The sequence below is a fragment of the Salmo salar genome, chromosome 16 (genome assembly GCF_965601325.2).
Source record: "Salmo salar chromosome 16, fSalSal1, whole genome shotgun sequence".
NCBI lineage: Eukaryota > Metazoa > Chordata > Actinopteri > Salmoniformes > Salmonidae > Salmo > Salmo salar.
The window spans coordinates 57,913,823-57,941,255 of NC_138306.1; the positions used below are offsets into that span (position 1 = coordinate 57,913,823).

The 27,433-nt window shown below is 44.0% G+C and overlaps 1 protein-coding gene across 3 annotated transcripts in view; it reads left to right on the forward strand.

The window, feature by feature from the left end:
* Positions 1-27,433, forward strand: part of lpp (LIM domain containing preferred translocation partner in lipoma) — a 537,563-nt gene that overhangs the window by 34,326 nt on the left and 475,804 nt on the right. For all 3 annotated transcript variants that reach the window (XM_045697474.2, XM_045697472.2, XM_045697473.2), the window contains one exon: positions 25,470-25,558. The gene's annotated coding sequence lies outside the window, so the exon portion shown is untranslated. The remainder of the gene's footprint in view (positions 1-25,469; positions 25,559-27,433) is intronic.

A 27,433-nucleotide genomic window follows, 5' to 3' on the forward strand; every position in this document is an offset into this window, starting at 1 on the left:
CTAAAATGCTAACGAGCAGCAAACAAAAAAATGATAATTGCAATGACAGGAAGTCCAGCACATAAAGTTATACATATAACTTAAGAGCAACCGAATGTCATTTTTGGTGAGTTTGGACATTTTACAAGCGAATTGGAACGAGAGACCTTGTGCAAATGAACAATACTGTATCTGGAGCAGCAGGTGTACAAGCTGTGTCTGTGTGGAGTCTGGAGTTGCTAGGGCAACGGGCTCGCTTGCTCTGCTCGGAGAAGATGGGGGGAGGAGCAGATAGGCCGAGAACGAAGAGGAGAAAAAAACTCAAGGAAATCAAAAGATAGCAGTGGCAGCTGTAGAGATTACTCATCCAAACAATATGAATCCCCCTTCACCTTATTAATTCAGCCACTTAGATAACTAGCTAGTTACTTAGGGGTCGTTAATGCAGAATTCTTCTTTTTTTTTTCACGCAGGAAATAAAGATAAAAAGCGTAAGAAATATCTTGCTTCGTTTTGTAAACAAAGATTTTAAATGGCTTCTTATTGTAGTTTCTGCTCGGCATCAGACTCATGTTGTGATTCCGTAGTTTAATATAATGGCTGTGAAATGTGGTTGTTTATCCTACCGTAGTTGAATGTAATGACTGTGATATGTAGTTGTTTATCCTACCGTAGTTGAATTTAATGACTGTGAAATGTAGTTGTTTATCCTACCGTAGTTGAATTTAATGACTGTGAAATGTAAAGGAAAAACCCATCACCTGAATGACCTTTCACCTTGACATGACCTTGACAAGGTCAGTGCTGTATGACTTTAGTACAGAGAGTTCAAGCCACAGAGGTCACCTCAGAAGACCCTGTAAGTGGCCTGGAGGTCATTTTACTGTTGACATCAAAGAGATCCACTCCACATAAAACGCTCAAATTCATGAGGCCTGTGATCTTCCCTCCCCTGATCGCTCCAACTTTCATTTGTTTGTCAAGTCAACAAGAGTCACAGAGAGCAAAAAAAAAAACCCCAGAGTCATTGAGGAAAGGAGAACATCCCAGACAACAAACAGGGCTGTGCTCCATCTGTCTGTCCTTTACAGGACCCAGCCTCCCCGGGATATTAAACCCTTTCAGGGACACATTGTTCAATCATTACAATATGCAGTGCAAGTGTTACTGCTGTCATTTTCTAAAAGGAAATGGCGATGAAATACACAGCTGAACCTTAAAATGTAACTGTGTGTATTATGTCACAGTGAAGTACACAGCTGAACCTTAAAATGTAACTGTGTGTATTATGTCACAGTGAAGTACACAGCTGAACCTTAAAATGGTAACTGTGTGTATTATGTCACAGTGAAGTACACAGCTACACCTTTAAATGTAACTGTGTGTATTATGTCACAGTGAAGTACACAGCTGAACCTTTAAATGTAACTGTGTGTATTATGTCACAGTGAAGTACACAGCTACACCTTAAAATGTAACTGTGTGTATTATGTCACAGTGAAGTACACAGCTACACCTTTAAATGTAACTGTGTGTATTATGTCACAGTGAAGTACACAGCTACACCTTTAAATGTAACTGTGTGTATTATGTCACAGTGAAGTACACAGCTACACCTTTAAATGTAACTGTGTGTATTATGTCACAGTGAAGTACACAGCTGAACCTTAAAATGTAACTGTGTGTATTATGTCACAGTGAAGTACACAGCTGAACCTTAAAATGTAACTGTGTGTATTATGTCACAGTGAAGTACACAGCTACACCTTTAAATGTAACTGTGTGTATTATGTCACAGTGAAGTACACAGCTACACCTTTAAATGTAACTGTGTGTATTATGTCACAGTGAAGTACACAGCTACACCTTTAAATGTAACTGTGTGTATTATGTCACAGTGAAGTACACAGCTACACCTTTAAATGTAACTGTGTGTATTATGTCACAGTGAAGTACACAGCTACACCTTTAAATGTAACTGTGTGTATTATGTCACAGTGAAGTACACAGCTACACCTTTAAATGTAACTGTGTGTATTATGTCACAGTGAAGTACACAGCTACACCTTTAAATGTAACTGTGTGTATTATGTCACAGTGAAGTACACAGCTACACCTTTAAATGTAACTGTGTGTATTATGTCACAGTGAAGTACACAGCTACACCTTTAAATGTAACTGTGTGTATTATGTCACAGTATAAGGCCTTTTTAAAGGGGTTCTTCTTTCCCTCCTATACTGAAAATAACATGTGGCTACTGTGATGACAGCGATAGAACTACTGTGATGACAGTAATAGAACTACTGTGGTGACAGTAATAGAACTATTGTGGTGACAGTAATAGAACTATTGTGGTGACAGCAATAGAACTACTGTGATGACAGCGATAGAACTACTGTGGTGACAGTAATAGAACTACTGTGGTGACAGTGATAGAACTACTGTGGTGACTGTAATAGAACTACTGTGGTGACTTTAATAGAACTACTGTGGTGACAGTAATAGAACTATTGTGGTGACAGTAATAGAACTATTGTGGTGACAGTAATAGAACTATTGTGGTGACAGTAATAGAACTATTGTGGTGACAGTAATAGAACTATTGTGGTGACAGTAATAGAACTATGTGGTGACAGTAATAGAACTACTGTGGTGACAGTGATAGAACTACTGTGATGACAGTGATAGAACTACTGTGATGACAGTGATAGAACTACTGTGATGACAGTGATAGAACTACTGTGATGACAGTGATAGAACTACTGTGATGACAGTGATAGAACTACTGTGATGACAGTGATAGAACTGTTGTGATGACAGTAATAGAACTATTGTGATGACAGTAATAGAACTACTGTGATGACAGTAACATGTTGATAATTATGATTATTTTTTAACAATAGTATGAGTTGTTTAACTTATGCCAAAACAAATGGCAGTACTCTCCTCTTTTTAGATAAATAAATAAAAATGTAGGCCTATTTTATTAGTATTTTCTTCAGGTTCAAAGTGTCATGTGGAATTTCATAATGTCAAGAGAACATTTCAGATGCTGTAGTTGTTGTGGGCTCATTACCCATCAGTGGCAGTGTAACTAGATCGTAATGACAGATTACTAGATTTCTACGCGCTGCTCTGAGGTAAACGAGTGACATCTAGATTTCTACGTGCTGCTCTGAGGTAAACGAGTGACATCTAGATTTCTACGTGCTGCTCTGAGCTCTGAGGTGTTGATGTTACATGTTGAGCTGCGTGGCGTCCTGTTCCCTATTGTATTCCTATGGTCCCCAGTCAAAAGTAGTGCACCTATACAGGGAATAAGGTACGATTTGGAATACGGTTTCAGCAAGATTGTACTGTCCTTTTTTTATTAAGTTTATTTGTCTCAACTATCAAATGTTTTGTCGGTGGTCTCCAGTTGAAGAATACTTTTTCTGTAATTTATTAGTTATTTTTTAATAATACTTGGTATTACCATACACGGCACATGTTGGTCCTAAGTTTTATTAATAGCTTGCAGGTAAAGAATGCCCCTGACATAGTTACAGAGACGTAGCTGTACATATTTGCATTTATTTTGAAAACAACTAAAATATTTACAGTCGGGTCCAAATTATTGGGACCCTTGATTTAAGATGAGTAAAAAAACCTGCATAAAATAAATAATTCAAATATTGTGACCTATATTATTACTTTATTAATACTATATTATGACTTTATTCATACTATATTATGACTTTATTAATACTATATTATGACTACTATTACTTTATTAATACTATATTATGACTGTTATGATTATATTATGAATATTATGACTATTGTTGACTTACTATTATTACTATACTGTAGCTATATTATGACTTTATTAGTACTATATTATGACTATTACTATACTGTAGCTATATTATGACTATTAGTACTACATTATGACTATTACTATACTGTAGCTATATTATGACTATATTAGTACCATATTAATACAATATTGTTACTATATTGTTACTATATTATTACTATTGTGTTACTATATTAATACTATATTATGATATGACCATTATTACTATATTGTCACCATATACTATATTATGACTATTACTATATTTTTACTATAGTATAACTATATTATGACTATTAATACTGTATTATTACTATAACAATACTATAGTATGAATATTATGACTTATGACTATTGTTACTATATTGTTATATTATTACTATTGTGTTACTATATTAATACTATATTATGATATGACCATTATTACTATATTGTCACCATATACTATATTATGACTATTACTATATTTTTACTATAGTATAACTATATTATGACTATTATTACTATAACAATACTATAGTATGAATATTATGACTATTGTTACTATATTGTTATATTATGACTATTGTGACTATATTAGTACTATATTATGACTATTGTGACTATATTAGTACTATATTATGACTATTGTGACTATTATGACTATTAGTACTATATTATGACTATATTAATACTATGACTATATTAATACTATGTTGATGCTATATTAGTACTATATTATGACTGAGTACTGTATTAATACTGTAGTAGGACTATATGGCTATTGCTATATTATTACTATATTACTACTATATTATGGCTATGGTTATTAAATTACATGGCTATATTAATACAATATTAGTACTATATTATGGCTGTATTAGTACTATATTATGACTATATAATGACTGTTATTACTACATTATCACTATATTATGACTATATTAGTACAATTATTAATATATTAGTACTATATTTTCACTATTATGACTATTATTACTATATTAGTACTATATTTAGACTTGTATGACTATTATGACTAATAGTACTATATTGACTATTGTGACTATATTAGTACTATATTGACTATTGTGACTATATTAGTACTATATTATGACTATTGTGACTATTAGTACTATATTATGACTATTGTGACTATATTGTGACCTGTGACTATATTATGACTATTAGTACTATATTGTGACTATTATGACTATATTAGTACTATATTAGTACTGTATTAATACTATAATAGTACTATATTATGACTATGTTATGACTATATAATGCCTATATTATGACTGTATTATGACTATTAGCACTATATTATGACTATATTAGTACTATATTGACTATAATAATATTATATTAGTACTATATTAGTACTATAATAGTATATTAGTACTATAGTATGACTATATTATGACTATTATGCCTATAGTACTATATTATTACTATAGTAGTACTATGTTATGACTATATTATGACTATTAGTACTGTAGTATGCCTGTATTAATACTATAATAGTACTATATTAATACTATATTATGACTGGATTAATACTTTATGAGTATATTATGACTATTTGTACTATATTATGACTAACTATATTATGACTATATTATGAATATATTATGGCTATTGTTACTATATTAATGCTATATTATGATTGTTATGACTATTTTAGTACTATGTTATGACTATATAAGGACAAATGCTATTTTAGTACTATATTATGACTATTGTTACTATATTAATACTATATTATGACTACATAATGACTATTAATTCTATATTAGTACTATATTATGACTATTATTATGACTATACTAAAACTATATTAGTACTATATTGTGACTGTATTATGACTGTGTTATGACTATATTAGTACTATATTCTGACTATTATTATGACTATACTAATACTATATTAGTACTATATTGTGACTGTATTATGACTATTAATACTATATTGTGACTATATTTTGATTATATTATGACTTTATGACTATATTAATACTATATTGCGACTATTATGACGATATTAGTACTATATTATGACTGTAATATGACAATATTATGACTATTAGTACTATATTATGACTAATACTATATTAGTACTATATTATGCCTATTGTTACTATATTAATACTATATTATGCCTATATTACGACTATATTATATGCTCAAACAAATTGGGAAATATTAATATTTTATACTAATAAAAATTCTCAGAGAAAGATGTTTTTTTTAACAAGTAATTTAAAAATCTAAAAATGAAAGGGTTCAAAATTATTGGCACCCCTGTTTTCAATACTCCAGCAGCACGCTCCCCTGTTTTCAATACTCCAGCAGCACCCTCCCCTGTTTTCAATACTCCAGCAGCACCCTCCCCTGTTTTCAATACTCCAGCAGCACGCTCCCTTGTTTTCAATACTCCAGCAGGACCCTCCCCTGTTATCAATACTCCAGCAGCACGCTCCCCTGTTTTCAATACTCCAGCAGCACCCTCCCCTGTTTTCAATACTCCAGCAGCACCCTTCCCTGTTATCAATACTCCAGCAGCACCCTCCCCTGTTTTCAATACTCCAGCAGCACCCTCCCCTGTTTTCAATACTCCAGCAGCACCCTCCCCTGTTTTCAATACTCCAGCAGCACCCTCCCCTGTTTTCAATACTCCAGCAGCACCCTCCCCTGTTTTCAATACTCCAGCAGCACCCTCCCCTGTTATCAATACTCCAGCAGCACGCTCCCCTGTTTTCAATACTCCAGCAGCACCCTCCCCTGTTATCAATACTCCAGCAGCACCCTCCCCTGTTATCAATACTCCAGCAGCACCCTCCCCTGTTTTCAATACTCCAGCAGCACCCTTCCCTGTTATCAATACTCCAGCAGCACCCTCCCCTGTTTTCAATACTCCAGCAGCACCCTCCCCTGTTTTCAATACTCCAGCAGCACCCTCCCCTGTTTTCAATACTCCAGCAGCACGCTCCCCTGTTATCAATACTCCAGCAGCACCCTCCCCTGTTATCAATACTCCAGCAGCACCCTCCCCTGTTATCAATACTCCAGCAGCACCCTCCCCTGTTTTCAATACTCCAGCAGCACGCTCCCCTGTTTTCAATACTCCAGCAGCACCCTCCCCTGTTATCAATACTCCAGCAGCACCCTCCCCTGTTTTCAATACTCCAGCAGCACGCTCCCCTGTTATCAATACTCCAGCAGCACCCTCCCCTGTTATCAATACTCCAGCAGCACGCTCCCCTGTTATCAATACTCCAGCAGCACGCTCCCCTGTTTTCAATACTCCAGCAGCACGCTCCCCTGTTATCAATACTCCAGCAGCACCCTCCCCTGTTTTCAATACTCCAGCAGCACCCTCCCCTGTTTTCAATACTCCAGCAGCACGCTCCCCTGTTTTCAATACTCCAGCAGCACCCTTCCCTGTTTTCAATACTGCACTGAGTCTTTTTCTCAGATGTTTAATGAGATTGGAGAACACGTTGGGAGGGATCTTAGACCATTCCTCTATACAGAATCTTTCCAGATCCTTGATATCTTTCGTCTGTTCTTATGAACTGCCCTCTTTAATTCAAACCACAGGTTTTCAATGGGGTTCAAGTCCGGAGACTGAGATGGCCATTGCAAAATGTTGCTTTTGTTGTCAATTAACCATTTCTTTGTGGATTTTGATTAGTGCTTGAGGTTATTGTCTTACTGGAAGATCCACTTGTTGCCAAGTGTTAGCCTCCTGCCAGAGGAAACCAGGTTTATATCTGTTTTAGAGGGTATACCTGTGCTGTGTGATAGTGAGTGAACAGAGAGGAGGAGAGGAGATATTTCTGTGTGATAGAGAGAGAACAGAGGAGAGATATCTGTGTGATAGAGAGAGAACAGAGGAGAGGAGAGATATCTGTGTGATAGAGAGAGAGAACAGAGGAGAGGAGAGATATCTGTGTGATTGAGAGAGAACAGAGGAGAGGAGAGATATCTGTGTGATAGAGAGAGAACAGAGGAGAGGAGAGATATCTGTGTGATAGAGAGAGAGAACAGAGGAGAGGAGAGATATCTGTGTGATGGAGAGAGAGAACAGAGGAGAGATATCTGTGTGATGGAGAGAGAGAACAGAGGAGAGATATCTGTGTGATGGAGAGAGAGAACAGAGGAGAGATATCTGTGTGATGGAGAGAGAGAACAGAGGAGAGGAGAGATATCTGTGTGATAGAGAGAGAGAACAGAGGAGAGGAGAGATATCTGTGTGATAGAGAGAGAGAACAGAGGAGAGGAGAGATATCTGTGTGATAGAGAGAGAGAACAGAGGAGAGGAGAGATATCTGTGTGATAGAGAGAGAGAACAGAGGAGAGGAGAGATCTGTGTGATAGAGAGAACAGAGGAGAGGAGAGATATCTGTGTGATAGAGAGAGAACAGAGGAGAGGAGAGATCTGTGTGATAGAGAGAGAACAGAGAAGAGAAGAGATATCTGTGTGATAGAGAGAGAGAACAGAGATAGATCTGTGTGATAGAGAGAGCGAGTGAACAGAACATAGATAGATAGATTAATAAACAGGAAAGGGTTTGTCTAAACCCTCAGGCTGTTGTTTGTTCCTTATACGGAAGAGCGGCAGAAGAGAAGAGGAGACAGCCGTCTCTGCTTAGATTCCCTACATAGTGAGCATTCCTAAAGCAGGGCGGGATTAATCGCCTAGGGCTGGAAAAACCCAAACAGTTTGAGAGTGAAATTGAAGTGCACTGTGTTGCTCTTTGCGTGGAGAATCATACGGTAGCTCACAGCACGTGATTCCCCGATCTCACTTCACTTGAAGCCACTCTGTCATGTTGATAAGACCAAGGAGCTGATCGTGGACAACAGGAGAAAGAGGGGAGGTATCCTCTTGGCTGTAGTAGAGCGGGTCGAGAGCTTCCAATTCCTTGGTATCCACATCACTAAGGACTGAACATGGTCCACACACACACACACCCACACAGACATGAAGAGGGCCACGATAACGCACCCCTCAGGAGGCTGAAGAGATTTTAGCATGGGGCCCTCGGATCCTCAAGAGCATCTTGACTGGCTGCATCTCCGCCTGGTATGGCAACAGCACCGCCCTGGATCGCATGGTGCTACAGAGGGTGACGCAGTACATCACTGGGGCCGATCTCCCTGCCATCCAGGACCTCTATATCAGGCGGTGTCAGAGAAAGGCCCGAAAAATACCCAAAGACTCCAGCCACCCAAGCCATAAGACTGTTCACTCTGCTAACGGTACGGGAGCATGGACTGTAGGACCAACCGGCTCCAAGACAGCGTCCACTGCCAAGCCATAAGACTGCTAAATAGTTCATTAATAGTTACCCAGACTATTTGCATATCTTGTACAGACTCAATGCAAACTCACAAGACTCTATATATATATATATATATATATATATATACTGTATACAAACTCACTCACACACACTACACTGACAGTCTTACACAACACACACACACACACACATTCATATACACTATGCACAACACACACAACACACACACATTCATATACACTATGCACAACACACACACACACACACACATTCATATACACTATGCACAACACACACAACACACACACACACACACACACGCGTACCGACAGAACACACACACACACGCACACACACACTTTTACACATCATCTGCTGTTGCTACTCTGTTCTCTATTTTACACTTATTATTATCTATCCTGATGTCTAGTCACTTTACCCTGCCTTCATGTTCATATCTACCTGAAATACCTTATTATTATCTATCCTGATGTCTAGTCACTTTACCCTGCCTTCATGTACATATCTACCTCAAATACCTTATTATTATCTATCCTGATGTCTAGTCACTTTACCCTGCCTTCATGTACATATCTACCTCAAATACCTTATTATTATCTATCCTGATGTCTAGTCACTTTACCCTGCCTTCATGTACATATCTACCTCAAATACCTCATTATTATCTATCCTGATGTCTAGTCACTTTACCCTGCCTTCATGTACATATCTACCTCAAATACCTTATTATTATCTATCCTGATGTCACTTTACCCTGCCTTCATGTACATATCTACCTCAAATACCTTATTATCATCTATCCTGATGTCACTTTACCCTGCCTTCATGTACATATCTACCTCAAATACCTTATTATTATCTATCCTGATGTCACTTTACCCTGCCTTCATGTACATATCTACCTTATTATTATCTATCCTGATGTCTAGTCACTTTACCCTGCCTTCATGTACATATCTACCTCAAATACCTTATTATTATCTATCCTGATGTCTAGTCACTTTACCCTGCCTTCATGTACATATCTACCTCAAATACCTTATTATTATCTATCCTGATGTCTAGTCACTTTACCCTGCCTTCATGTACATATCTACCTCAAATACCTTATTATTATCTATCCTGATGCCTAGTCACTTTACCCTGCCTTCATGTACATATCTACCTCAAATACCTTATTATTATCTATCCTGATGTCACTTTACCCTGCCTTCATGTACATATCTACCTCAAATACCTTATTATTATCTATCCTGATGTCACTTTACCCTGCCTTCATGTACATATCTACCTCATTATTATTGTCTATCCTGATGTCTAGTCACTTTACCCTGCCTTCATGTACATATCTACCTCAAATACCTTATTATTATCTATCCTGATGTCACTTTACCCTGCCTTCATGTACATATCTACCTCAAATACCTTATTATCATCTATCCTGATGTCACTTTACCCTGCCTTCATGTACATATCTACCTCATTATTATTGTCTATCCTGATGTCTAGTCACTTTACCCTGCCTTCATGTACATATCTACCTCATTATTATTATCTATCCTGATGTCTAGTCACTTTACCCTGCCTTCATGTACATATCTACCTCAAATACCTTATTATTATCTATCCTGATGTCTAGTCACTTTACCCTGCCTTCATGTACATATCTACCTCAAATACCTTATTATCTATCCTGATGTCTAGTCACTTTACCCTGCCTTCATGTACATATCTACCTCAAATACCTTATTATTATCTATCCTGATGTCTAGTCACTTTACCCTGCCTTCATGTACATATCTACCTCAAATACCTTATTATTATCTATCCTGATGTCACTTTACCCTGCCTTCATGTACATATCTACCTAAAATACCTTATTATTATCTATCCTGATGTCTAGTCACTTTACCCTGCCTTCATGTACATATCTACCTCAAATACCTTATTATTATCTATCCTGATGTCACTTTACCCTGCCTTCATGTACATATCTACCTCATTATTATCTATCCTGATGTCTAGTCACTTTACCCTCCACATTGATCTGGTACTTCCTGTATATAGCTCCACATTGATCTGGTACTCCCTGTATATAGCTCCACATTGATCTGGTACTTCCTGTATATAGCTCCACATTGATCTGGTACTCCCTGTATATAGCTCCACATTGATCTGGTACTCCCTGTATATAGCTCCACATTGATCTGGTACTTCCTGTATATAGCTCCACATTGATCTGGTACTTCCTGTATATAGCTCCACATTGATCTGGTACTCCCTGTATATAGCTCCACATTGATCTGGTACTTCCTGTATATAGCTCCACATTGATCTGGTACTCCCTGTATATAGCTCCACATTGATCTGGTACTTCCTGTATATAGCTCCACATTGATCTGGTACTTCCTGTATATAGCTCCACATTGATCTGGTACTCCCTGTATATAGCTCCACATTGATCTGGTACTTCCTGTATATAGCTCCACATTGATCTGGTACTCCCTGTATATAGCTCCACATTGATCTGGTACTTCCTGTATATAGCTCCACATTGACGGTCTGGTACTTCCTGTATATAGCTCCACATTGATCTGGTACTTCCTGTATATAGCTCCACATTGATCTGGTACGGTACTTCCTGTATATAGCTCCACATTGATCTGGTACTTCCTGTATATAGCTCCACATTGATCTGCTACTCCCTGTATATAGCTCCACATTGATCTGCTACTCCCTGTATATAGCTCCACATTGATCTGGTACTCCCTGTATATAGCTCCACATTGATCTGGTACTCCCTGTATATAGCTCCACATTGACGGTCTGGTACTCCCTGTATATAGCTCCACATTGATCTGGTACTTCCTGTATATAATTCCACATTGATCTGGTACTTCCTGTATATAGCTCCACATTGATCTGGTAATCCCAGTATACAGCTTCATTCTTGTTTTTCTTCCTCTGCATCTCTTGAAAGGGCGGGTAAAGTCTACGGTAAAATCTACACCCCTTGAAATCGGCGCATGTGACAAATTTGACGTCATTTGATAACTGTTGCATTTCTGCCCGGTCATTTTTATTTGTTGGCATGAAATATATTTCCAGTGTTTGTCTGTGTGTGTTGCCCTTGAGGACCATTGATGTTAGTGATGCAACATTCACAACAGACTGGCTGGTGGGGAGGAATCAGTGGGAAGGAGCTGGTCTGGGCTCAGAGAGGAAAGGAGGAGGAGGAGAGGAGGTCTGGGCTCAGAGAGGAAAGGAGGAGGAGGAGAGGAGGTCTGGGCTCAGAGAGGAAAGGAGGAGGAGGAGGTCTGGGCTCAGAGAGGAAAGGAGGAGGAGAGGAGGTCTGGGCTCAGAGAGGAAAGCAGGAGGAGGAGAGGAGGTCTGGGCTCAGAGGAAAGGAGGAGGAGAGGAGGTCTGGGCTCAGAGAGGAAAGGAGGAGGAGGAGAGGAGGTCTGGGCTCAGAGAGGAAAGGAGGAGGAGGAGAGGAGGTCTGGGCTCAGAGGAAAGGAGGAGGAGGAGAGGACGTCTGGGCTCAGAGAGGAAAGGAGGAGGAGGAGAGGAGGTCTGGGCTCAGAGAGGAAAGGAGGAGGAGGAGAGGAGGTCTGGGCTCAGAGAGGAAAGGAGGAGGAGGAGAGGAGGTCTGGGCTCAGAGAGGAAAGGAGGAGGAGGAGGTCTGGGCTCAGAGAGGAAAGGAGGAGGAGAGGAGGTCTGGGCTCAGAGAGGAAAGCAGGAGGAGGAGAGGAGGTCTGGGCTCAGAGGAAAGGAGGAGGAGAGGAGGTCTGGGCTCAGAGAGGAAAGGAGGAGGAGGAGAGGAGGTCTGGGCTCAGAGAGGAAAGGAGGAGGAGGAGAGGAGGTCTGGGCTCAGAGGAAAGGAGGAGGAGGAGAGGACGTCTGGGCTCAGAGAGGAAAGGAGGAGGAGGAGAGGACGTCTGGGCTCAGAGAGGAAAGGAGGAGGAGGAGAGGAGGTCTGGGCTCAGAGAGGAAAGGAGGAGGACGAGAGGTCTGGGCTCAGAGAGGAAAGGAGGAGGAGGAGAGGAGGTCTGGGCTCAGAGAGGAAAGGAGGAGGAGGAGAGGAGGTCTGGGCTCAGAGAGGAAAGGAGGAGGAGGAGAGGAGGTCTGGGCTCAGAGAGGAAAGGAGGAGGAGAGGAGGTCTGGGCTCAGAGAGGAAAGGAGGAGGAGGAGGAGGAGGTCTGGAGGAAGGGAGAGAGGAGGAGGAGGTCGGGAGGAGGAGGAGGAGGTCTGGAGGAAGGGAGATGAGACGAGGTCTGGAGGAAGGGAGGAGGAGGTCTGGAGGAAGGGAGATGGGAGGAGGAGGAGGAGAGGAGGTCTGGAGGAGGGGTGGCAGGGAGGAAGCTGGAGGAGGGGAGGGGAGGGAGGAGAGGAGGTCTGGAGGAAGGGAGATGGCAGGAGAGGAGGTCTGGAGGAAGGGAGATGGGAGGGGGGGAGAGGAGGTCTGGAGGAAGGGAGATGAGAGGAGGTCTGGAGGAAGGGAGATGGGAGGAGGGAGGAGAGGAGGTCTGGAGGAAGGGAGAGAGGAGGTCGGGAGGAGGAGGAGGAGGAGGTCTGGAGGAAGGGAGATGGGAGGAGGAGAGGAGGTCTGGAGGAAGGGAGATGGGAGGAGAGGAGGTCTGGAGGAAGGGAGATGGGAGGAGGGAGGAGAGGAGGTCTGGAGGAAGGGAAATGAGAGGAGAGGAGGTCTGGAGGAAGGGAGATGGGAGGAGGAGGAGAGGAGGTCTGGAGGAAGGGAGATGGGAGGAGCTCTGGAGGAAGGGAGATGGGAGGAGGTCTGGAGATGGGAGGAGGTCTGGAGATGGGAGGAGGTCTGGAGGAAGGGAGATGGGAGGGGAGAGGAGGTCTGGAGGAAGGGAGATGGGAGGGGAGAGGAGGTCTGGAGGAAGGGAGATGGGAGGAGGAGGAGAGGAGGTCTGGAGGAAGGGAGATGGGAGGAGGAGGAGAGGAGGTCTGGAGGAAGGGAGATGGGAGGAGGAGGAGGAGGTCTGGAGGAAGGGAGATGGGAGGAGGAGGAGAGGGGGTCTGGAGGAAGGGAGATGGGAGGAGGAGAGGAGGTCTGGAGGAAGGGAGATGGGGGGAGGAGGAGGAGAGGAGGTCTGGAGGAAGGGAGATGGGAGGAGGAGGAGGAGAGGAGGTCTGGAGGAAGGGAGATGGGAGGAGGGAGGAGAGGAGGTCTGGAGGAAGGGAGATGGGAGGAGGAGGAGAGGAGGTCTGGAGGAAGGGAGATGGGAGGAGAGGAGGTCTGGAGGAAGGGAGATGGGAGGAGAGGAGGTCTGGAGGAAGGGAGATGGGAGGAGGTCTGGAGGAAGGGAGATGGGAGGAGAGGAGGTCTGGAGGAAGGGAGATGGGAGGAGAGGAGGTCTGGAGGAAGGGAGATGGGAGGAGAGAGGAGAGGAGGTCTGGAGGAAGGGAGATGGAAGGAGGAGGAGAGGAGGTCTGGAGGAAGGGAGATGGGAGGAGAGAGGAGAGGAGGTCTGGAGGAAGGGAGATTGGAGGAGGAGGAGACGAGGTCTGGAGGAAGGGAGATGGAAGGAGGAGGTCTGGAGGAAGGGAGATAGAAGGAGAGGGGTAGGAGGAGAAGGACGGGCCCACTTCAGAAACACATCGTAGACCAGCGTTCCCCAACTGACAATGATTTTATTTGTCCCTTGCCAAGTTTTCTGAGCCCAAAACAATCTATAATTTTGGGATTTTTCATTGTTGGACATAAAAGATTGTAAAAACACCAGGAAATGGCCTGTAGAGACTGGCCCCTGGTCCTGGCCTGTAGAGACTGGCCCCTGGTCCTGGCCTGTAGAGACTGGCCCCTGGTCCTGGCCTGTAGAGACTGGCCCCTGGTCCTGGCCTGTAGAGACTGGCCCCTGGTCCTGGCCTGTAGAGACTGGCCCCTGGTCCTGGCCTGTAGAGACTGGCCCCTGGTCCTGGCCTGTAGAGACTGGCCCCTGGTCCTGGCCTGTAGAGACTGGCCCCTGGTCCTGGCCTGTAGAGACTGGCCCCTGGTCCTGGCCTGTAGAGACTGGCCCCTGGTCCTGGCCTGTAGAGACTGGCCCCTGGTCCTGGCCTGTAGAGACTGGCCCCTGGTCCTGGCCTGTAGAGACTGGCCCCTGGTCCTGGCCTGTAGAGACTGGCCCCTGGTCCTGGCCTGTAGAGACTGGCCCCTGGTCCTGCGCTGGCGAGACTGGCCCCTGGTCCTGCGCTGGCGAGACTGGCCCCTGGTCCTGCGCTGGCGAGACTGGCCCCTGGTCCTGCGCTGGCGAGACTGGCCCCTGGTCCTGCGCTGGCGAGACTGGCCCCTGCTCCTGCGCTGGCGAGACTGGCCCCTGGTCCTGCGCTGGCGAGACTGGCCCCTGCTCCTGCGCTGGCGAGACTGGCCCCTGCTCCTGCGCTGGCGAGACTGGCCCCTGCTCCTGCGCTGGCGAGACTGGCCCCTGCTCCTGCGCTGGCGAGACTGGCCCCTGCTCCTGCGCTGGCGAGACTGGCCCCTGCTCCTGCGCTGGCGAGACTGGCCCGGCGAGACTGGCCCCTGCTCCTGGCCTGGCGAGACTGGCCCCTGGCCTGGCGAGACTGGCCCCTGCTCCTGGCCTGGCGAGACTGGCCCCTGGCCTGGCGAGACTGGCCCCTTCTCCTGCGCTGGCGAGACTGGCCCCTTCTCCTGCGCTGGAGAGACTGGCCCCTGCTCCTGCGCTGGAGAGACTGGCCCCTGCTCCTGCGCTGGAGAGACTGGCCCCTGCTCCTGCGCTGGAGAGACTGGCCCCGCTCCTGCGCTGGAGAGACTGGCCCCTGCTCCTGCGCTGGAGAGACTGGCCCCTGCTCCTGCGCTGGAGAGACTGGCCCCTGCTCCTGCGCTGGAGAGACTGGCTCCTGCGCTGGAGAGACTGGCTCCTGCGCTGGAGAGACTGGCTCCTGCGCTGGAGAGACTGGCCCCTGCTCCTGCGCTGGAGAGACTGGCCCCTTCTCCTGCGCTGGAGAGACTGGCCCCTTCTCCTGCGCTGGAGAGACTGGCCCCTTCTCCTGGCCTGGAGAAACTGGCCCCTGCTCCTGGCCTGGAGAGACTGGCTCCTGGCCTGTAGAGATGACCCTCTGCCCTGGCTCTGGGTACCCTCAGGCATAACCTTTTCGCTCCATTAGTAACTAGTTTAGAAAAGCTACTCTAACGTGCATTTTACTCACCTGAAACATACATTTCACTTTTCTCTCAGCGAACGATATGCTTTAAATAAACGACTTCACTGCTTGGTACGTTATAAATACCCTATAAAGCCCTGTCAGAGAGAGTAAAGGCCAAGGTGATTTGAGGGATATTTATTTTTCATGGTCTTTGGTCTACCTTTTAGACACTCAGAGACCATCAACCTGCCTGCTGTCTGTCTGCAGAAGGAGAGAGCACTTAAGGAGCAGTGGTCTGTCTGTCTGTCTGTCCACATATAGTAAAACTGCTCCTCATCCAAACCAGGGTCTGCTGCATTATGGGAGGATATCGTATAAATCAATAGACATTATCAACACAGTAAACTGATCCCTGACCAGAGCAGACCACCTACCATTTATCAACACAGTCCAGGCTCAATCTCAGTGGTTTAAGACACTACAGATCCTGGTTCTAGTCCAGGCTCTGTCTCAGTGGTCTAAGACACTACAGATCCTGGTTCTAGTCCAGGCTCTGTCTCAGTGGTCTAAGACACTACAGATCCTGGTTCTAGTCCAGGCTCTGTCTCAGTGCTGTGTTACTACAGATCCTGGTTCTAGTCCAGGCTCTGTCTCAGTGGTCTAAGACACTCTATCTCAGTGCTGTGTTACTACAGATCCTGGTTCTAGTCCAGGTTCTGTCTCAGTGGTCTAAGACACTGTATCTCAGTGCTGTGTTACTACAGATCCTGGTTCTAGTCCAGGTTCTGTCTCAGTGGTCTAAGGCACTGTATCTCAGTGCTGTGTTACTACAGATCCTGGTTCTAGTCCAGGTTCTGTCTCAGTGGTCTAAGGCACTGTATCTCAGTGCTGTGTTACTACAGATCCTGGTTCTAGTCCAGGTTCTGTCGCAGCCGGCCGCGACCGAGAGACCCATGGGGCGGTGCACAATTGAACCAGTGTTGTCCGGGTTAGGGGAGGGTTTGGCTGGCAGGGATATCCTTGTCCCATCGCGCACTAGCGACTCCTGTGGCGGGCCGGGAGCAGTGCACGCTGACCAGGTCGCCAGGTGTACGGTGTTTCCTCCAACACATTGGTGCGGCTGGCTTCAGGGTTAAGCGGTCATTGTGTCAAGAAGCAGTGCGGCTTGGTTGGGTCGTGTTTCGGAGGACACACGGCTCTCGACCTTCGCCTCTCCCGAGTCCGTACGGGAGTTGCAGCAATGAGACATGACTGTAACTACCAATTGAATACCAGGAAAATTGAGGAGAAAACGGGGTAAAAGTAAAAAAAAGAAAGAAGATTTGTAATATTGTCCGGCTGGAGTCCGTCCCCATCCTACTCCAAAGTATAAAGACATTTTCAACCACTAAATGACATTTCTTTGACAGATTAGGCCTCTTTTGAAGTTGTAGTAATGGGTCTATTGTACATGAATTGTCTGATCACGTCAGTTTGATTAGGACTGGTTCCCATTTCAGAGTGTTAAATGGTTTAGATAATATGACTATTTGTCTCTCTGCTGCTGGCTGGAACATGGTTCAACCTAAATCATCCTAATGGATTTGGAATTAAATGTAAATTGCAGCCATTTATTTGAATATGAAGAAAAGCCTTTGGTTTTTACAGAGGAGGCTGAATAAGGTTCTTTTTTTTAAGGGTACATTTCCTTTATCAGTAGTGGGTTTTTTATTTTATTTTTTATTTCACCTTTATTTAACCAGGTAGGCCAGTTGAGAACAAGTTCTCATTTACAACTGCGACCTGGCCAAGATAAAGCACAGCAATTCGACACATACAACAACACAGAGTTACACATGGAATAAACAAAACATACAGTCAATAATACAGTAGAACAAAGAAAACAAAAAGTCTATATACAGTGAGTGCAAATGAGGTAAGTTAAGGCAATAAATAGGCCATGGTGGCGAAGTAATTACAATATAGCAATTAAACACTGGAATGGTAGATGTGCAGAAGATGAATGTGCAAGTAGAGATACTGGGGTGCAAAGGAGCAAGATAAATAAATACAGTAAGGGGATGAGGTAGTTGGATGGGCTGTTTACAGATGGGCTATGTACAGGTGCAGTGATCTGTTAGCTGCTCTGACAGCTGGTGCTTAAAGTTAGTGAGCGAGATATGAGTCTCCAGCTTCAGAGATTTTTGCAGTTCGTTTCAGCCATTGGCAGCAGAGAACTGGAAGGAAAGGCGGCCAAAGGAGGAATTGGCTTTGGGGGTGACCAGAGAGATATACCTGCTGGAGCGCGTGCTACAGGTGGGTGCTGCTATGGTGACCAGTGAGCTGAGATAAGGCAGGGCTTTACCTAGCAGAGACTTGTAGATAACCTGGAGCCAGTGGGTTTGGCGACGAGTATGAAGCGAGGGCCAACCAACGAGAGCATACAGGTCGCAATGCTGGGTAGTATATGGGGCTTTGGTGACAAAACGGATGGCACTGTGATAGACTGCATCCAATTTGTTGAGTAGAGTGATGGAGGCTATTTTATAGATGACATCACCGAAGTCGAGGATCGGTAGGATGGTCAGTTTTACGAGGGTATGTTTGGCAGCATGAATGAAGGATGCTTTGTTGCGATATAGGAAGCCGATTCTAGATTTAATTTTGGATTGGAGATGTTTAATGTGAGTCTGGAAGGAGAGTTTACAGTCTAACCAGACACCCAGGTATTTGTAGTTGTCCACGTATTCTAAGTCAGAACCGTCCAGAGTAGTGATGCTGGACGGGCGGGCAGGTGCAGGCAGCGCTCGGTTGAAGAGCATGCATTTAGTTTTACATGCGTTTAAGAGCAGTTGGAGGCCACGGAAGGAGAGTTGTATGGCATTGAAGCTCGTCTGGAGGTTAGTTAACACAGTGTCCAAAGAAGGGCCAGAAGTATACAGAATGGTGTAGTCTGCGTAGAGGTGGATCAGAGACTCACCAGCAGCAAGAGCGACATCATTCATATATACAGAGAAAAGAGTCGGCCAGAGGATTGAACCCTGTGGCACCCCCACAGAGGTCCGGACAACAGGCCCTCCGATTTGACACACTGAACTCTATCAGAGAAGTAGTTGGTGAACCAGGCGAGGCAGTCATTTGAGAAACCAAGGCTGTTGAGTCTGCCAATAAGAATGTGGTGATTGACAGAGTCGAAAGCCTCGGCCAGGTCGATGAATACAGCTGCACAGTATTGTCTCTTATCGATGGCGGATATGATTTCGTTTAGGACCTTGAACGTGGCTGAGGTGCACCCATGACCAGCTCTGAAACCAGATTGCACAGCAGAGAAGGTACAGTGGGATTCGAAATGGTTGGTAATCTGTTTGTTAACTTGGATTTCGAAGACCTTAGAAAGGCAGGGTAGGATAGATATAGGTCTGTAGCGGTTTGGGCCTAGAGTGTCTCCCCCTTTGAAGAGGGGGATGACCGCGGCAGCTTTCCAATCTTTAGGGATCTCAGACGATACGAAAGAGAGGTTGAACAGGCTAGTAATAGGGGTTGCAAAAATTTCGGCAGATCATTTTAGAAAGAGAGGGCCCAGATTGTCTAGCCCAGCTGATTTGTATGGGTCCAGATTTTGCAGCTCTTTCAGAACATCAGCTATCTGGATTTGGGTGAAGGAGAAATGGTGGGGGCTTTGGCGGGTTGCTGTGGAGGGTGCCGGGCAGTTGACCGGGGTAGGGGTAGCCAGGTGGAAAGCATGGCCAGCCGTAGAGAAATGCTTATTGAAATTCTCAATTATAGTGGATTTATCGGTGGTGACAGTGTTTCCTAGCCTCAGAGCAGTGGGCAGCTGGGAGGAGGTGCTCTTATTCTCCATGGACTTTACAGTGTCCCAGAACTTTTTTGAGTTAGTTCTACAGGGTGCAAATTTATATTTGAAAAAGCTAGCCTTAGCTTTTCTAACTGCCTGTGTATATTTGTTCCTAACTTCCCTGAAAAGTTGCATATCGCGGGGGCTATTCGATGCTAATGCAGAACGCACAGGATGTTTTTGTGCTGGTCTAGTGTGTTTAGTAATGTCAGGGTATCAAATAAAATGTAATTAGTCACATGCCCCCAATACAACAGGTATAGTAGACCTTACAGTGAAATGCTGAATACAACAGGTGTAGTAGACCTTACAGTGAAATGCTGAATACAACAGGTGTAGTAGACCTTACAGTGAAATGCTGAATACAACAGGTGTAGTAGACCTTACAGTGAAATGCTGAATACAACAGGTGTAGTAGACCTTACAGTGAAATGCTGAATACAACAGGTGTAGTAGACCTTACAGTGAAATGCTGAATACAACAGGTGTAGTAGACCTTACAGTGAAATGCTGAATACAACAGGTGTAGTAGACCTCACAGTGAAATGCTGAATACAACAGGTGTAGTAGACCTCACAGTGAAATGCTGAATACAACAGGTGTAGTAGACCTTACAGTGAAATGCTGAATACAACAGGTGTAGTGGACCTCACAGTGAAATGCTAAATACAACAGGTGTAGTAGACCTCACAGTGAAATGCTGAATACAACAGGTGTAGTAGACCTCACAGTGAAATGCTGAATACAACAGGTGTAGTAGACCTCACAGTGAAATGCTGAATACAACAGGTGTAGTAGACCTTAGTGAAATGCTGAATACAACAGGTGTAGTAGACCTCACAGTGAAATGCTGAATACAACAGGTGTAGTAGACCTCACAGTGAAATGCTGAATACAACTGGTGTAGTAGACCTTACAGTGAAATGCTGAATACAACAGGTGTAGTAGACCTTACAGTGAAATGCTGAATACAACAGGTGTAGTAGACCTCACAGTGAAATGCTGAATACAACAGGTGTAGTAGACCTTACAGTGAAATGCTGAATACAACAGGTGTAGTAGACCTTACAGTGAAATGCTGAATACAACAGGTGTAGTAGACCTCACAGTGAAATGCTGAATACAACAGGTGTAGTAGACCTCACAGTGAAATGCTGAATACAACAGGTGTAGTAGACCTTACAGTGAAATGCTTACTTGCAAGCCCTTAACCAACAATGCAGTTCAAGAAATAGTCAAGAAAATATTTGCTCAATAAACTAAAGTAAAACGTAACACAATAAAATAACAATAACGAGGCTATATACAGGGTGTTACGGTACAGAGTCAATGTGGAGGCTATATACAGGGGTACCAGTACAGAGTCAATGTGGAGGCTATATACAGGGTGTTACGGTACAGAGTCAATGTGGAGGCTATATACAGGGTGTTACGGTACAGAGTCAATGTGGAGGCTATATACAGGGGGGGTACCGGTACAGAGTCAATGTGGAGGCTATATACAGGGTGTACCGGTACAGAGTCAATGTGGAGGCTATATACAGGGGGGTACCGGTACAGAGTCAATGTGGAGGCTATATACAGGGGGTACCGGTACAGAGTCAATGTGGAGGCTATATACAGGGGTACGGTACCGGCTACAGACGTCACAATGTGGAGGCTATATACAGGGGGGTTACCGGTACAGAGTCAATGTGGAGGCTATATACAGGGTGTTACGGTACAGAGTCAATGTGGAGGCTATATACAGGGTGTTACGGTACAGAGTCAATGTGGAGGCTATATACAGGGTGTTACGGTACAGAGTCAATGTGGAGGCTATATACAGGGGGGTACCGGTACAGAGTCAATGTGGAGGCTATATACAGGGGGTACCGGTACAGAGTCAAAGTGGAGGCTATATACAGGGGGTACCGGTACAGAGTCAATGTGGAGGCTATATACAGGGGGTACCGGTACAGAGTCAATGTGGAGGCTATATACAGGGGGTACCGGTACAGAGTCAATGTGGAGGCTATATACAGGGGGTACCGGTACAGAGTCAATGTGGAGGCTATATACAGGGGGTACCCGTACAGAGTCAATGTGGAGGCTATATACAGGGGGTACCGGTACAGAGTCAATGTGGAGGCTATATACAGAGGGTACCGGTACAGAGTCAATGTGGAGGCTATATACAGGGGGTACCGGTACAGAGTCAATGTGCGGGGGTTACAGGTTAGTTGAGGTAATTTGTAAATGTAGGTAGGGGTGAAGTGACTATGCATAGATAATAAACAGCGAGTAGCAGCAGTGTAAAAACAAGGGGGGGGGTCAATATAAATTGTCCGGACGGCCATTTCATTAATTGTTCAGCAGTCTTATGGCTTGGGGGTAGAAGCTCTTAATTTTGGACCTAGACTTGGCGCTCCGGTACCGCTTGCCGTGCGAGAGAACAGTCTATGACTTTGGTTACTGGAGTCAGTTTTGTGGGCCTTCCTCTGACTCCGCCTGGTATAGGGGTACTGCTGACACCGCCTGGTATAGGGGTACTGCTGACACCGCCTGGTATAGGGGTACTGCTGACACCGCCTGGTATAGGGGTACTGCTGACACCGCCTGGTATAGGGGTACTGCTGACACCGCCTGGTATAGGGGTACTGCTGACACCGCCTGGTATAGGGGTACTGCTGACACCGCCTGGTATAGAGGTCCTGGATGGCTGTAGCTACATTGGAAAGAAATCGCCTGGTACGGTATAATTTTATTCTAATGATAACGATTATTAAAATGATTACGTAAGTGAGTTGTGGTAGCTGAAGAGGCTGAAGTTGTAGTCGTCGCTTTGGGCTGTGTCCAAAATGGCACCCTACTCCCTATGACTCCTGGTCAAAAGTAGTGCACTACATAGGGAATAGGGTGCCATTTGAGATGCAGCCTTGTAAACTTGGCCCTGGCTCTGGGCTCCCTTTGGCTAGATGCGTTTGAGCTGTATTTCACCTCCAGCAGACAGTTTGATACGTTAGATTTTCAAAACTTGCTTATTTCCTTTTCTGATGGCTGCTGGGAAAATATCATTTTGAGGAAAGTTGTGATGGATGGATTATATTTCACCTGTTCTCTGTTCAGATCAGTTGCCATGATAACTTGGTTCACCCTTCATCATCACAGTGTTCGTCACGATCTGAGGTTACTTTTTTCATCATATTTTGTTTTTGAATGCTTTCCTGAGTTGCATTGGAGCTCTCCTGTTTAGTGACGCTACGTTACAACGTGGTCAATATAGAATTATATTTACTGCCAATGATGAATGACTTCCAAAAAACACTACAGGACAACTGTTTTTGTATTCCAACGCAGAACTTATTGCAAAATGTAAAATTAGACATATTTTAATTTGTATAAAGTGGTTACCACTTTATACAAATTAAAATATGTCTAATTGAATTTTTTTTCAATAAGTTCTGCGTTGGTATACTGTTGCATTGGAAGTCCCCTATTTTAAAGATGCTTTGTCATGATGTAGGCCTACATAGTAAATGATAGAATTATCGTTGTTGATGATAATGATGGACTGTTGGATGTAATCACTTTACACATGTCTGAGCTGGTAATGATATTTGCATCCTTTTGGCAGTTTCTAAAAATGGCCACACTGTCTCTTCTTCATCCTCAGATAAATATGCAAATACACAAAATATTTATTTGTATGACCAGTAAAATAGTTTAGTGAATGTGTCTCAAATGGCACCCTAGTCCCTTTTTTTTTATAGTGCACTACTTCTGAGCAAAGGGTTTCTATTCTGGTCAAAAGGTAGTGTACTATAGAGAATAATGTTCCTTTTTAGGACACACACAGATTGTGCTTGTGAAGAATTTGACTATCATAGAGACACACTATGTATTGAATCCAAATGTATCTTTTTGCCAAATAATCTGAATTTGTGATCCGAGATAAGATAGGGGAGACTGAGGGCAAGTTGTCTTCTTTTTTTATTGCTCAGAGACCACTTGAACAGTCCGTGTTGATATAAGAAACATACACCTGTCTCCTAATCATTCATACATTTTATATGTAAAATGGTCGGATCACAATATTTATTTTAATCCAAAAAAGTCCAAACATTAAATTTTCCCCCCTTGGCCTCAATAACAATGATTCTGGTTTTGGATTCTACGGACATTAATGCTCAGCACAGTATAAAATATACAGCTCAAAGAAAAAATAAAGAAAAATAAACATAATTTAATTCCTAAAAAACAAAATGAGCAAATAATGAGATATTTGTCTGAAACCTTTCTGGGGCAGGTAGAGAACCTATATGTTTCATCACTTTAGTGCTGTTTGGAGAAATTCAAGGTATTACTATTGTTCTGAATGTCTCATATAATAGAACAATAGTAAGATACTGCTCTGGGGGTGAATGGGTCCAGAGACTACACACGTTATGTTTGCTGCTAGAATTGGAAAGTTCTGAATTACTGTACTGTGTGTGTGTGTGTGTGTGTGTGTGTGTGTGTGTGTGTGTGTGCACAACAACAACAACAAAAAAGTAAAGCTAAAATGGAAAGAAAACAAGAAAAAAGGCCGTTGTTGTTGAGTCTCCTGCTCCCTGTAGTACACCCCACAACATAGCAACGTGGGAAACTGACAACCTTAATTTATCAGAGAACAAAAGGGTCCCTCAACAGGGAGGGAACATATCCCAGGGCCCTGGAGACACTAAGCTAGTCCACCCCCACCCTATCCCCATACTTACCTACCTGGATTATATTATAATATCATATTTATTTATTAACTTAGTTTCTACACAGGATATAGGGCACACGTAGACAAACAGCACCAAAAATAAACCACCTTCTCAACGATATCCTTTCTATGCAGTCGAAAGTATTTTATTTGAATTGAAACTTTCTGTAATAGAAATTATAGATTCTGTAGTAAGTAATGTCTTCTTCTGTGACGATTTCAAGAAAGATACAATGTTTTGGTAAAATGCAAATAAATGTGTATGTTTTTACATTTTTATTTTAATAACAGGTGTATAGGCTTTCTAAATCAGTTTGTTTATCTGACTGACTGTTTATCTGACTGACTGACTGTTTATCTGACTGACTGTCTGTTTATCTGACTGACTGACTGTTTATCTGACTGACTGACTGTTTATCTGACTGACTGACTGACTTTATCTGACTGACTGACTTTATCTGACTGACTGACTTTATCTGACTGACTGTTTGACTGACTGTCTGTTTATCTGACTGACTGACTGTTTATCTGACTGACTGTTTATCTCACTGACTGACTGTCTGTTTATCTGACTGACTGTTTATCTGACAGTTTATCTGATTGACTGTTTATTTGACTGTCTGATTGTCTCTCTGTCTGCCTGTCAAGGTGTCTGACCCTGTGATTGGCCCCTCTGTGATCCTGTAGTTACTGTGACTGTCTGGCTTCTCTCCTCTCTCTCTGCATTGAAGAATCTGGTAAGTCATATTCCTCTCCTCTCCTCTCCCCACCTCTCCTCTCCTCTCGCCACCTCTTCTCTCCTCTCCTCTCGCCACCTCTTCTCTCCTCTCTCTCTGCATTGAAGATTCTGGTAAGTCATATTCCTCTCCTCTCCTCTTCTCTCCCCACCTCTTCTCTCCCCACCTCTCCTCTCCTCTCCTCTTCTCTCCCCACCTCTTCTCTCCCCACCTCTCCTCTTCTCTCCCCACCTCTCCTCTCGCCATCTCTTCTCTCCTCTCGCCATCTCTTCTCTCCTCTCCTCTCCTCTCGCCACCCTCTTCTCTCCTCTCGCCACCTCTTCTCTCCTCTCCTCTCGCCACCTCTTCTCTCCTCTCCTCTCGCCACCTCTCCTCTCCTCTCCCTAACTCTCCTCTCCTCTGGCAGAAGGTTCCCTTTATGACATAAGGACTCCAGAGTCGACCGCCTAACGCTCCCCTCCTCTCTCCATTCCCTTCCTCTGGGATGATACATCCTCAATTCGTTCCATTATAGTGTAATCGTTGAGAATGGCTACGCCCATAGAGGAGTAGTCATAAAATGAGGTACAGAGATGAATCCATGAGTACTACCATCAGCACCCTATTCCCTTTATAGTACACTACCATATTTTTAGGGTTTGGGGACGCAGACCTGGATGTGAAAATTGATAGACTTGCTTTATCTTATTAGAGATGTTTTAATATATTAATATGTCTAGCAGATGTAGAGATGGTGACTTAGGAGACATGTGGATGCATTCTGGGTAATTGTTTCTAAATAAGGAGAGAAAAGACTAGGAGACAGCAGGCATACACATACTGTCATAATAACATAAAATACATCATCGATCGCTACAGTAGTTATGCAATTCATATTCATTAAAGTATCAGGCAGATCATGTTGGCTATTTCTGTTTCTCAATATTTAATCACTTGTTAGCTATTGTTTCAGTTTAATAAGAGTCGGAGAGAGGGAGAGGGAGAGGAAAAGAGAGAGACAGAGATGGAGAGAGGAAAAGAGAGAGACCGGGAGAGAGAGAGGAAAAGAGAGACCAGGAGAGAGAGAGGAAAAGAGAGACCGGGAGAGAGAGAGGAAAAGAGAGACAGATGGAGAGAGGAAAAGAGAGAGACAGACATGGAGAGAGAGAGACAGAGATGGAGAAAGAGAGAGAGACGGAGAGAGAGAGACGGAGAAAGAGAGAGAGAGAAAGAGAGAGAGAGAGAAAGAGAGAGAGAGAGACAGATGGAGAAAGAGAGAGAGAGACGGAGAAAGAGAGAGAGAGACAGATGGAGAAAGAGAGAGAGACAGATGGAGAAAGAGAGAGAGACAGAGATGGAGAAAGAGAGAGAGAGACAGATGGAGAAAGAGAGACAGATGGAGAAAGAGAGAGAGAGAGAGATGGAGAAAGAGAGAGAGAGAGATAGACGGAGACGGAGAGAGACGGAGACGGAGAGAGACGGAGACGGAGAGAGAGACGGAGAGGGAGAGAGAGACGGAGAGGGAGAGAGAGACGGAGAGGGAGAGAGAGACGGAGAGGGAGAGAGAGACGGAGAGGGAGAGAGAGACGGAGAGGGAGAGAGAGACGGAGAGGGAGAGAGAGACGGAGAGGGAGGGAGACGGAGATGGAGAGAGAGACGGAGAGGGAGAGAGAGACGGAGAGGGAGAGGGAGAGGGAGAGGGAGACGGAGAGGGAGAGGGAGACGGAGAGGGAGAGGGAGACGGAGACGGGGAGAGAGACGGGGAGACGGAGACGGAGACGGGGAGAGAGAGACGGGGAGAGGGAGAGAGAGACGGGGAGAGGGAGAGAGAGACGGGGAGAGGGAGAGAGAGAGAGAGAGGGACGGAGAGAGAGAGAGAGAGACGGAGAGAGAGAC